Here is a 12,250-nt window from a genome sequence, read left to right on the forward strand (position 1 = left end):
ACATCGTCGCGTGCGGATCGCAGTTCGGTCGCGTTACCGTGTGTTCGAAGCACTGCTGATCTGTGTGTGTGTATGTGTGTGTGTGCGTGCGTGTGGTGAGGGGTAGAAGAAGGGAGAAAGTGGTGTTTATGTGTGTGTGAACAAGGTTAGTGAGGGAAAACGCACGAGAAAAGAGGTATCGATAAGGAAAACAGAAATATTATTAGAAAGAGTATCTTTTCTGGTTTCTTCAATATTGTCAAACGGTGATGTGATTTGTCGCACAAGAGTTGTGTGTGTGTGCGTGTGTGTGTGTGTGTGTGTGTGTGTGTGTGAGTGTTGGTGAACATCCTCTAAGCAGCTCTTCTAGCCCATTTGAGTCAAAAAAAAAAGAAGGGATATTTAATCTTGCTTCATCCAAAAGCTCCGTTCGCTCTCCAACTCTCACTCTTGTACACTCCCTCTCTCTCTCTCGCTCCTCGCTCCACCGTGGTGGACAGTTGTGAGCTTCAGTGAGCACGCCTAGCGCACAGCCCGTTGCGTTTGGAGCTAGTCGAGCGACAGCCCAAACGGCTGTACGTTCGGATGTAGAAGACGCAAACCACGAGGAAGCTGTTTTTTCCTCCGATGATCCGATCGCTTCGGAGACAGAACACAGGAGAATGTTGAACCGTGTGCTTCACTAGTGTGCGTGACAGTTGTGAGTGTGTGTGTGTGTGTGTGAAAAAGGAACCTCAAAGAGTGCGTCATTTGCCGTGGCGCAAGAAGGGAAAGGGCAAAGGGGCAAAATGGAAGCAAAAACATAAATATTTAATCGCTGGCAGACTGCTGCTTGGAAGTGATGGTTCCACGACATCGACGCATTCTACGCGCAGGCAAGCGGTACAGCCAGCTAGCATACCAGCCCCTCCTTCCAATTTTGCCGAGCGAAACAACAATTGAATATTTGATTCAATTTGCCCCGAGGCAGCCGTGTGCTGCCGTCTTTGGGTGGTTTTTGTCTCAGTGTCTCGAATAAAGAGGGGGCGAAATGGAAGCAAAAAGGAAACATAAATAAAACAATGAAGCAGTGCGTGTGGGTGGGCTTAACTGATTATACACACACACACACATCGCTACGAATTCTAAGAAATGAAACAAAATGAGCTTCTGTTTGTGAGTGCAAGAGTTTGCTGTGAAAGCGGATTGTTTTGTTAAAAATTGTAAAAATTACCAGAAAAACGCTCGTCACTCGTGTTAAAGCACCGGCGGACACACATCTATTAAGGCAACACATTTGCAAAAGCATGAACCTGTGTATCTGTGTCGAGGTGTGAAATCTACCCTTTGCTTTGCTCTGATGAAAGTGAAGCATTCGGAAATGAAATCGGAACGGACGCCCTCCCCCCCATGCAAAACGACAATGAAGATTGGGTCAAGGATGAAATTCAACACCCAGCGTACCCACCTGGTCGGAAGCGGTTATGCCACCAAAACGTCCATCAAATTATGTGTGTGTGTGTGTGTGTGTGTGTGTGTGTGTGTGTGTGTGTGTGTGTGTGTGTGTGTGTGTGTGTGTGTGTGTTTGTGGAAAAACTGGGCGAGAGAGAGAGAGAAAGTGTGGCGCACTTTGCACCTTTTCTACCTTTCCACTCCATTCGATATAATTAGCGTACGGCGACAAACACGGAAACGTCATAACGAGTGTGTGTGTGTGAGTGGTGGGGGGTAAGGGAAAAGCAAAGAATGAAGCTTTTATGTTCGATACCGAAAGCAGTTTGTTTACCATGTCCCTTTTGTTTGTTTGTTTTTTTTTTTTTGGGTGTTGAGGATGGAGAAGGTTTGTTTGCCTTTCGTCTGCCGCAGAGTTGAAAGAGAACCGTTGCTCCTGCGAAATTAAGCCATTCGCAAGACATGAGGGCAATCTTGTATCAGATGGTTTACGTAAAAAAATGGGACACATAATTGTGTCTACAAAAGAGAGAGTGGAGCAGAGAGTGGAAGCACTCCTCCGCACGGCACCGATTCCATCACAGGACACACTCTGCTTCAGGTGGTGTTGTTTTGAATCTTTGAAGCAATTCCCTCCACCGGGACGGTTGTGTTTCTGTGTACGTGTACGTGACTGTGTGGCTTACATACCCTCCCCCACAACCCTTCCCCTTGATCCAGGACGTTTCAGTTCGGTGGTGCCGTACTCAACCACTGTTGTGCAAACCACTCGGCAAATGGTGTTTTAAGGTTACATGAGTTTTCCTTCACTGAAGGTCATAAAGCAGTCCATTATCTGTACGTGTGTGTGTGTGTGTTTTCCCCTGCGAATAGAAAACCCCCTCTCTTTCTCTCTCTATCTCTCTCTCTCTCTCTCTCTTTATCCCTTTCTCTCGTGTGCTCTCTTGCAATAATCTCACACAGACACACACGCAGCTTGGCAAACGTTTGGCTGTGGCGTGTATTGCGTTTTTTTTGCGGATGATTCGCAGCTCGCCATCCTGCTCGCACTCCAATTTGTTTTTATTTTGCTCCCGATTTTCATGCTTTCATGACACACACACACACACACACACTAACACAAATAAGTTTGATTAAAATATTAAGTCATAATGCAATGTTATTTTCCATTTGCTTGTTGGTCGACTTTTCATTTTGTTTCGATCGAATCGTTGATGGGGGACATCATTTTCCCTTTTAGCCTAGGTTAGGCGAAAAAGGATGTTAAATACAGATCTACACGCGTGTGTGTGTGTGTATTTGTGTATAGCAATGGATGATAACCTTCGTGTGAAATGGGTGAGCGTGTATGGGTTGCGTTCCGAATCAGCTGGCTTTTTCCGAAGAGCGAAACCCTCGAAAGCAGCTGCGTTATGTAAGCTTTTGCGAGCGAAAGCTTTTGTGATTATTGTATGTGTCTGTCTGTGTGTGTGTGTGTTTTGTTCAACACGCTCACTCTCTCGCATACACACATACTTTCTCTCTCTCTCTCACACACACAGCTGTTTCGTGTGCTGCTGCGGGTGCTTTCCCAGCCACTGGGTAAAAGCTGAGCAAGGAGCAAGTCGGTGGCCGTGTTGTAGGACTGATGGGGAACTGAGCTGCCCCGACGGTGAGGGCATTCGAGTTTGCATGCGCGCGTAGCAGCATCCGCAAACCCGAGAGCGAGAGAGAGAAAGGGAAGAGAGAGAAAATGCTGCGAGAATTTGGTCACCAGGTTTTCGGGGACGACGAACGGTACGAACACAAAACACTGTAGGGATGGAGATGAAGCAAAAAAAAAACGCCTCACTACGTGCATCTGTACGTGTTTGCCCTTGTGTGTATGTGTGTGTGTGTGTGCTTGTTGTACGAGTGATAGGAAAAATTGTCATCCCCAGGACGGGTGCTTGGGCAGTGTGAATATGCTACTCGGCCGCACGTTGCTGGGGCTTCTCGGATGCGCTGGATGCAGTTTGACGCCGTGTGCATCTGCAAGTTCGTACGACCTGCTGCTGTGCGCGATGAAATGTCGTGTGATTAAAGGTGTTTGTTCGGTGGCACATTTGGAAGACGAGACGAGGGTGGAAAGAATGCGCCAGCAAGCGATGTTAAATTCGATTCGAAGTGCACTGGTGTGTGTTAATGAATGAGTTAATCAGTGGATGGTGATGCGAATTTCTTCTTCTTCTTATTTGGCTCAACAACCGATGTCGGTCAAGGCCTGCCTGTACCCACTTGTGGGCTTGGCTTTCAGTGACTAATTGATTCCCCCCCATAGCAGGATAGTCAGTCCTACGTATGGCGGCGCGGTCTATTTGGGGATTGAACCCATGACGGGCATGTTGTTAAGTCGTACGAGTTGACGACTGTACTACGAGACCGGCTTATATATGCGAATTTATTACAAAGAAAAATTTGATGTGCTAGAATTAATGATTACTAAATAGTGTTTATGATTGGTTTCCTCAAATGGTTAATTGCTTTATTGCTCTTTTCTTTTCCCTATAAAGTGTTTCTAATGGTAGCAGTGTTGAACAAATACTGAAGTGAATTTCATTCCAATCACTCTTGACGTCCGTTAATGGAAATGACCACATACGAGTTACCAAAAGCAAAGCAAAATGTGAACAAAATGTAATTTACGGTTAATCATTGAAGTGGAGGAGTGTATTTTGTTCCTGTTAAAAACAAAACAAAAAATAAGAAAGAAATTTCTGAATGCTTCGACGTTGGATGAAAAACTGGGTTTTGAGAGAATTCTGCTGCTTTCGGATTAAAACAGGTAATGCGAAAATTGCTTATTCATGCTTTATTCATCGTGTGTAAATGTAATTGCCAACAGAATCCAGAATTTAGCTTTAAATCTCACGAATTAAAAATTATTTAGTGCACGCAAACAACAAACCATAATTTTCTGCGCAACACAAAGCGGTTCAAAACGATCGCTTTGTATTGTGGTTTATGAAGTTGTTGATAGATTTTCAAACTAAGTTGAAGTGTTGGGAGGAAACAACTTGTAGGATTGGAGGAAAGAAGAACGCTCCAGCTAACTGGGAAGATTCAGTGGCTGGTTTTAAGCGAAATGGGAACGAATGGTCGAGCATAAAATGCGTAGGTCTCCCGTCCCGCTTGAGTTGTTATTTCCATCCAATATCGGACGGTGCACAGTTACAGTCGGGGCCGTTTTGGTCGAAAGTTTCATTGGAAAGCCCCCGAAGGTTCAAGGTGTACATTTCCAAGAATCAAATGAAATTGTGAGTCTATGCATGAGTGTTGTTTGCTACCAAAAAAGCCTCATCTACTTCCAATTAATTGATTGCGTTCAGTGAACTATTTTGTAATTTTTACCCAAACACTCGTTCGATAGCGCAAAATATTGCTTCGCCCAAAAATCTCTCCGCTAAAGTGAATTTTAATCAACCTTTTTCTTCACGCTACCTTTTTCCAGTGCAAACAGTGTTTGCCCTTTTTCTTCTGCTTCGATTCACCGTTTTCAATTTACCAAACTTTCTGGGTTGACATTTGTGTGTGGGCCGAACCGAAGGAGACATCCTTCTCGTTCGCTTCCTCTGTTCCTGCAGCTGGTCTGGTTATCCCATTGGGCCGTCGTACATATTTAGTTCAAAATGAGAAATTCTTATGATTTCCTTCCGGTGCTGCTCGGAGGTGGCACGTAAACAGCTAGAAGGAATTTTCTGTCTCTCCGACAAAAAAAAAATAATCCCATCCAGCAAGGTTTGCAAGGGAATTGGCGCCTGGCTCTTTCCGGAACGGAACGCTCACACTTTTTGGGTGGATTGGGTTGCCAGTGGTAAACCCATCAGCGAGCAGCGATGCAAAGAAGCATCGGGACGATATGGTCACGCGGTAAACATGAAAATATGTTGGCATCGGTCCCTTGGTGCCGTGGTTTTTTTTTTTTTCGTTTGCTTCTTTGGTTCGCAAGATGGCGGGCGCCATCAGGGCACCTGCCCGTACAACCCGACGGAGTGGACGGAGTCTGTGCCAAAGTGGAGTATATTTGTGGGAAATACACAGGCACACAGGCACACATGCACAGTTCATACAGTTCATGTTTTTTTTTCTGCCGCCTGCTCGTCCCTTGCGGTGGAAAGTGCACCAGAACGCACAGCAAAAAAAGAACAGGAAAAATGGCAAGGATGAGCACAATTTATGTTTGGTGCGTGAGCGGAGAGATGAATTATAAACGATAGCACGTGGTTTGCCTGACGCTTTCCCTTGTGCTCTTGGCTGTGCGGCGGCTGCTGCTGCTGCTGCTACTGCCAAAGATGATCGAGCTGCGAGCTGGGAACCAGAAGAAAAAGCCCCCTTTTTGGTGGATTCTATTGAAAAAAGGAGGAAAAATGAAGCATTTTTCGTCACACCGACGCAGCACTGTAGACGTCCGGTAGGGGAGAAAACATTGCAAAAGTTGCCGCCGATCGGAACATTCAGCTGAACGCTGCTGGCATTCGGTTCTTCGGTTTATTTCTCAGTGAATGAAAAAAACCCAAGTTTAGGACAGGGGTAGGGGATAGAGAATCAATTTTGAAAATTAAAAAAAAAATGATGGCAAAAAATCGAAAGTGAAGATGAACGACCGAAACGACCCGGGTGAGTGAAAGGGTAGAGCATCGACCAAATACCCCCTTCCCAAACAAAAAAACCGACCGACGGAATGCATGAAAGGCTGAAAAAAGGACCAATCCGATCCTCGATCAGTGTCTTCATCGTCGTTTGGAGTAGCCCCTTTTTTATACTCAAGCTTCTCGAAGTGGGGTGCCGAGCGGGGTCGGGATTATTCATCTCTCGAACAACCCACACACACACACAACTCGTTGACGAAGGACGTGAGGAGGAGGAAAAAAAAGAAGCCCGAACAAAGTGAATACGAACATTTGCGCTCCGAAATGCCGCGTGCTGTGCTGGGCGAATCGCTCACGCTACACGTACGTGACGGGCGCTGAGCGTTGGAAGGCAGTTGCAAAATTTATGCAAGTTATGCTCGAATGCAATCGAGATGAATTACGATGCGAAGCTGCGTGATGTAAACGCAGAAAAAAGCACATTCGCACACTGAACATCTTCACATGCTGTACTGTTCGTGGCTCCCTAGCTCTGCACTCCATGCGGGTTTTGTTCTTTTGCACATAAACACATCCATAAGGGGTTTCTGGGTGATGTTTCTCCTATTTTTTGTACACTCCCACGGTTTCTTTGTTTTGTTTGTTTTTTTTACACTGCTGTCCCCGGTTTTGGCATTCCACTTACGACTTCATAGGGCAAATATTTCATCGCCTGATGGTAATATGATAAGACAGACAGGGGTGATAGCGAAAGAATAATACTTTTTACGTTTGTTTGCGCTCGGGAGCGTTGAGTTCATAGCCGAGTGTGCTTGAGATGTGTTCTAGCGCCTTGTCATTGATGTGTGTGTGTATGTTTATAAAGGATAATGTTTTGTATGAGATTCTATGCTTTTTTGTAGTTGTTGAAAAAGTAATCTTAATTTGTGATTAATCTTCATTGGTTGCATCTCAATATTCAAAGTATTTTTGCTTGAAAATAGCTACAATATATTCATTAAATTATAAATCATTGTTTTATCCAGTGTATGGCCTTTTATCATGACTTTTTACCGTTTGATTTGAAATGAAAAACATATTTTTGCATACCTTTAGGCGTTGGACGAAAACTGACAAAAAGGTTACATACAAATACGCCTAAATTGCTGCAACTCAAAAACAAGAAAGCTTCTAGTCTAGTCTTCTTCACTTCCTGCCACAAATACCACGTAGGCACAGCATTTACATGAATATGTTATGTTTCATCATATTTATGTTAACATCAGTTCAGTTTCAAGCTTTATGGCCCAACCCAAGCTGCACTCAAAAATAGTTTCAACCAGTGCACACCGAAGTATCGATTTGCCTTCCCGTGATTAGGTCAAGGTATCCCTTACCCAGCAACTAGCAGCTTTTGCAAGCTCATCACCCTTACCCCCCTCATTGACGTGTGTCGTTTTTTCCCCACCCACGAGCGTCCTCATTGTGATGAAAAAATAAAAATGAAAAACCGATTCCCCATTACGATCCCTTCCGTGCATTGTTGGCAATTGCCAATTGGAGGTAAATATTTATTACCAACATCCAAGCGACTGCACAGGAGACGGAGGTAGATGCTTCGGATGATTGTGCCACGCTTCCGCCCATGACAGTGACACAGTTGCACTGTGCTGGGTGTGTGTGTGTGTGGGCTTTGGTTGGTGAGGGTAGCGAGTTATTTGTTTCGTTGGCTCTTTACGTTTCGTTTCGCGTTGGCTTTCCTTTCATGCTGTCCCCTTCCGGGGATGAGAGACCCGATAGGACAGCATATGACATCCGTAATCGGAACAGCCCGCCTGGGATACACCTAACCCGTGCCTCGCTCCACCAGTGCCACCACCGGTTGTGGATCGATGATTAAAAATAGCATACAAACAGTCGAACGGCACCAGCCGAACGGCTGCCAAGGGCATTTGGAACGAAGCATTCGCTAGAAGGAGTAGGGGCGAATTTAGCAGGACTTGTTCGGGCCGCCTTCTGTACTGATGATAGGAAAGATTTATATTTCCTCTGTGAATGTGTGCTTGTGTCTGTGTGTCTGCGTTCGCGGCTGCTCGAGGGAATTCCGATTTCCAAGCGCCCGTCGGAAGTTGAATTTTGCGGCAACACAAAAAAACAGGGCTACGGGGAAGAGCGCAAGGGGATTGGAAACTGGGGGAAAGACCGGGGCGGAAAGTAAGCTTAACTGGTTTTTGGCTTCATTTTGCACTGCCACGGGGCAAAAGGGTCCGTTCGCTTTCGGTGCAGCCCGGATCGTTTCGATTGAGCGGTCAAAGTGACCGGGCGAGTTCATTTTTCTTGTGCACATTTCACGACCGATGCTGGCCACGGCCACGGGAGTTTCCTTTTCCCGGCGCCTTTCCCAAGGGGAGGGGGGGGGGAGATCACACATGTAGGGGCACGGCACAGGATACATGCGCGGTGAGCAGCGTTGGACACGGGCAGTACACATGCGGGATCTCACACATCCATCAGACCGAATCGGATGCGGATCACAGGTTCGCACAGAATGATAAAAATCGAACCCGGAGTTTGCAAAAGCAGCAACTATAAACACACATGAGCAAAAAAAGAAAACAAAAAAAAAAAGAAGAGGCAGAGCAACAGCGGTAGAACCCGAACGAAGTAGGAAGGTTGAGCCAGGGAGGAAAATGATTCACTTTTCGGAGAAGTATCGGAGCAAGCCATCGAATCGAATGCTTGGTGTGTGCGTTCGCGGAACCGGAACTCGAAGTTGCTTCATTTCTCGCTGGCCGGAAGTCATTATCCACGGTGTGGGGAGCACTTGGGGATTTTGGTGGGTCGGAGGAAAAACGGGAAATGAAAGGCATTTAGTTCAATGCTGTCGGTGGAGTGGAGAGCTATGATAGATCACTTGATGCCAGGAAGGGTTGAGTGTGTGTGTGTGTTTCTGTGTGGTTCTTTCAATCAGCAACGAGCGCACGAGCGCACACATCATGTTTGATGCGCATTGCCTTTACGCGTCCAGCACTGGATGCAGCATAGGTGCAGGATAATTGTGCACGTTCAATCGGTTCAGGTTTATCGAACGAGATGTCGAATCATTGAAGGGGAAGTAGTTGTAGACAGAGTTTAGTGAGGCGTTTTTTTGCAACAAGTCGAGATATATAAAGTGTATTGCGCTGCAGAGCAGTCCGTTACCGATTGCTGCGCTTTTGTTTCTAATTATCATGCAATTGTATTTGATCTAGCCTACATTTAGGCGTTATTTGTGCGTGATTGCAGCCTAGCAGAGCGCCTGAAAGTATGCCAACAGTTCAACAAACAATTATTCTTAAATAATTTATAAATTACGAATAGCTATAGAAGTGATAGTCATATGATTTATTTGGGTTTATTCGTAAAAAATGTGTTTAAAATGGTCTACTTCATGATGGTTCTGTTTATACACTTCTTTGTATCTTTTTGTAGCACATTGATTTACTTTGACGACTGATTTTTGCATTGATTTATAAGGGGAATAGTTCACTACAGATAAAAGTACCACATTAAAACTGCGTTAATTAAGATTAATATGTTTTGTCTAAAAAGTATTTATTTGCTAGCAAACATAATTACTGACATTTAAAAAATATAAACATTTTAACCCTGATTCGAAAAGAGAGAATGATCTTGTTCTTAATTTTATATTTGAAATATTTCCAACAAAAAATCACTTCCTTGATGCCTTCATTCCGAGCATCATCTCTTACAGATTAAGTGATTTCATCCTGTCCGCGTGTGTGTGTGTGCTTGAAACATCTTCGTTTGAAATCCAACCATTATGCTTCATGATCCGCCGCTGGTCCGTAGTGCTGTGAGCACGTTTTCCAAATTTCACACATCGTGCTTCGACTCGCACGAAAATGGGTTGTGCGTGGTCTTACCCTTGATCTTACGACGATGGTAGGAAGTATAGGTTACATTAAATGGAGAAGCGAGCGCGAGCCCCATCGTCCAATGTCCTGCAGTCGGTGCGTTAACGTTTGTGCTTTACGCTAAAAGGGAAAGGTTCTAACGTTTCCCTTTCGCTGCCCGTTCGAGGGGAAAGAGCAAAACTAGCGCCCGGACGCGTGTGCTGCGGCTCCAAACTGTCTGAAATCTCCGATTGAAGCATGTGTACGTATGCGCGTGTGTGTGTTTCTATATCATGTTTATATGTACGATGAAAGGGACGCTGAAAGTGGGTGGAATATTTCACCGACAGTCCCACCAACAGTCCAGCCGCCCCGAGCCCGTGGTGCCCCTTTGCTTCTTTGCGAAAGCGCCCGCCCAAGAATCGTGCGTTCCACTGTTAAGGAAGCGGAAAAAGGGGTGGCCAGACCCGGAAGCACAACCAAAGGCGAACCTTTCGAAAAGTCGTTCAATGTTATGATTATAATCGTAGCGCGTCAGAAGGGCACCGCTAAACAAGGGCAAATCACGGGAAACGGGACGTTGGCTTATTATGACGGCAAGACGGGATGGGATGGGAATCCCTTTCACGCTAGTGGTGATGGTTTGCTTGGACAAGCGGGAGAATTTATTCCTTCCAGCAGCCCGCTGGAGCGTTGCTGGATCTTAATTGCTATTGGTCAACTTTTCACCACGGGAAGGAAAACGGTGTCGCGCGTGTATGCTTCAGAAGGAACCTTTTGCAAACGGGACGCCCTGCACGGAGAGGGTTGTTAGTGTGTTGTTGTTATTTTAAACACAAACACCGACGCAGCACAATTTTATCGTTCAGTGAACGGTTGGCCAGGAGGGGTCGAACTTAGGTGGCCATATTTTGTCCTTTCCATTGCTCTGTGAGCAGTAGATGTAGTTGTGGGGGGTGACTTGTATGGCCTAGACCAGCTCGAAGCGTTTACCGGAGAAGATATGAACTGTGTTTGAAGGGCGAGAGTCTATGAAGGGAAGGAATTTACACCAATTAGGAGTATTTATTGGGGTCGTTGCAGGAGTTGTAGCAGGGCAAACACAAAGGACCGTAGGGTAAAGGGGGATGCTTTCGAAATGATATGGTCGATTGCCATTTGGCTAGGAAACATCATCATCATTATCGTCAGATAATAACATTGTTTCGATGGGCAATTTGTGTCCAGTTAATAAAGGGTTAGAGGAGTATCCTGATGACAAAGCTTGCCTTCTTTTCTGTGAGTTATAGACTGTTAAGTTAAACGATTGAGTCGCTAAACCAAATAAAGGCTTTTCATTCTTTGTTATTAGTTTGCAGTCGTTGATCAATGTAGCCTACATTTAGGCGCAAATCAATTGTAAAACATCGTTATGAAGTGCTGTAGAACTAACTTGCTCTAACATTACATGAAACGCCTATTGCGCAGTGCTCGAAAGCCTCGATGGAGGAAATTTATTATGTCACAAGAACAAACGCGCTGGTACAGCAAGCATGCGATTCAAACGGTCAAAAGGTGAAGTCATTGGCTTGCGGCATCATAGCATAGCAAAGCGTGGGTCGTTTGATCGGATCGGGTTTGGAAAACTCTGAACTTTCACCGTCGAACGGATTTGTGGAAGCTTTGTTGCACGTTACACGTGAGCCCAAACGAAGGGGAAACGACCCTTCGTTAGGGACGTATCACATATTTGTATTTACCGATCGGTCAGCTCTGTGCAGCTCCGTCTAACGAGCCGTGTTCTTTGAACCGTGCCCAAAACGTTGGCTTTTCTTGCCGATGTTCACAGCGCTTGTGTTGTTGTTGTTGGGGCGCAAACCGGAGATTCATCCAAACGAACGTATTTTATCTGTGCTCCGTGGTGCACACGTTGCAGCAACATTTCCTGTTTTTTGTTGTTGCATGTAGTTGTTGTTGTTGTTGTCCACTGCGGACGCGCTTTGTGTCTGCAGTGAATGGGGTGGTTGAAATTTTCGGTTTAGTTTGACCTGTGCAAAGGTGGTTCTCCTGTTCGTTTCAAATCCAACTGTGGAGGCCTTACGACGACGTATCGAACAGTTTCGTACAGCTTGTGTGGGAAGTGGGTGGAAGCTGGAGAAGCTTTTTGAAGTGGTAAACATGTTTATCCTGCATCGTTTGCGAATGCTGGCCGGTCGTGATGGTGAGTGAAATAACAGCTGAAGCCGTTGGAAACGGTGCCCTCAGCGTTCTCTGTGTATGTTTGTGCCTGCTTTTTGCCTCCCATTGCGATCAGGATAGATGCCATCGCGACTAGTTCGGAAGCAGAGAGCATATTCTAACAGACAGACGACCGTGGGA

The 12,250-nt window shown here is 45.5% G+C and overlaps 1 protein-coding gene across 1 annotated transcript in view; it reads left to right on the forward strand.

Annotated features, from left to right (window-relative positions):
- Positions 1-12,250, forward strand: part of LOC120894073 — a 112,805-nt gene continuing 100,555 nt past the window's right edge. Inside the window, exons 1-2 of the mRNA XM_040296438.1 lie at positions 1-175; positions 3,942-4,213. The gene's annotated coding sequence lies outside the window, so the exon portion shown is untranslated. The remainder of the gene's footprint in view (positions 176-3,941; positions 4,214-12,250) is intronic.

The sequence above is a fragment of the Anopheles arabiensis genome, chromosome 2 (assembly GCF_016920715.1).
Source record: "Anopheles arabiensis isolate DONGOLA chromosome 2, AaraD3, whole genome shotgun sequence".
NCBI classification, from domain to species: domain Eukaryota; kingdom Metazoa; phylum Arthropoda; class Insecta; order Diptera; family Culicidae; genus Anopheles; species Anopheles arabiensis.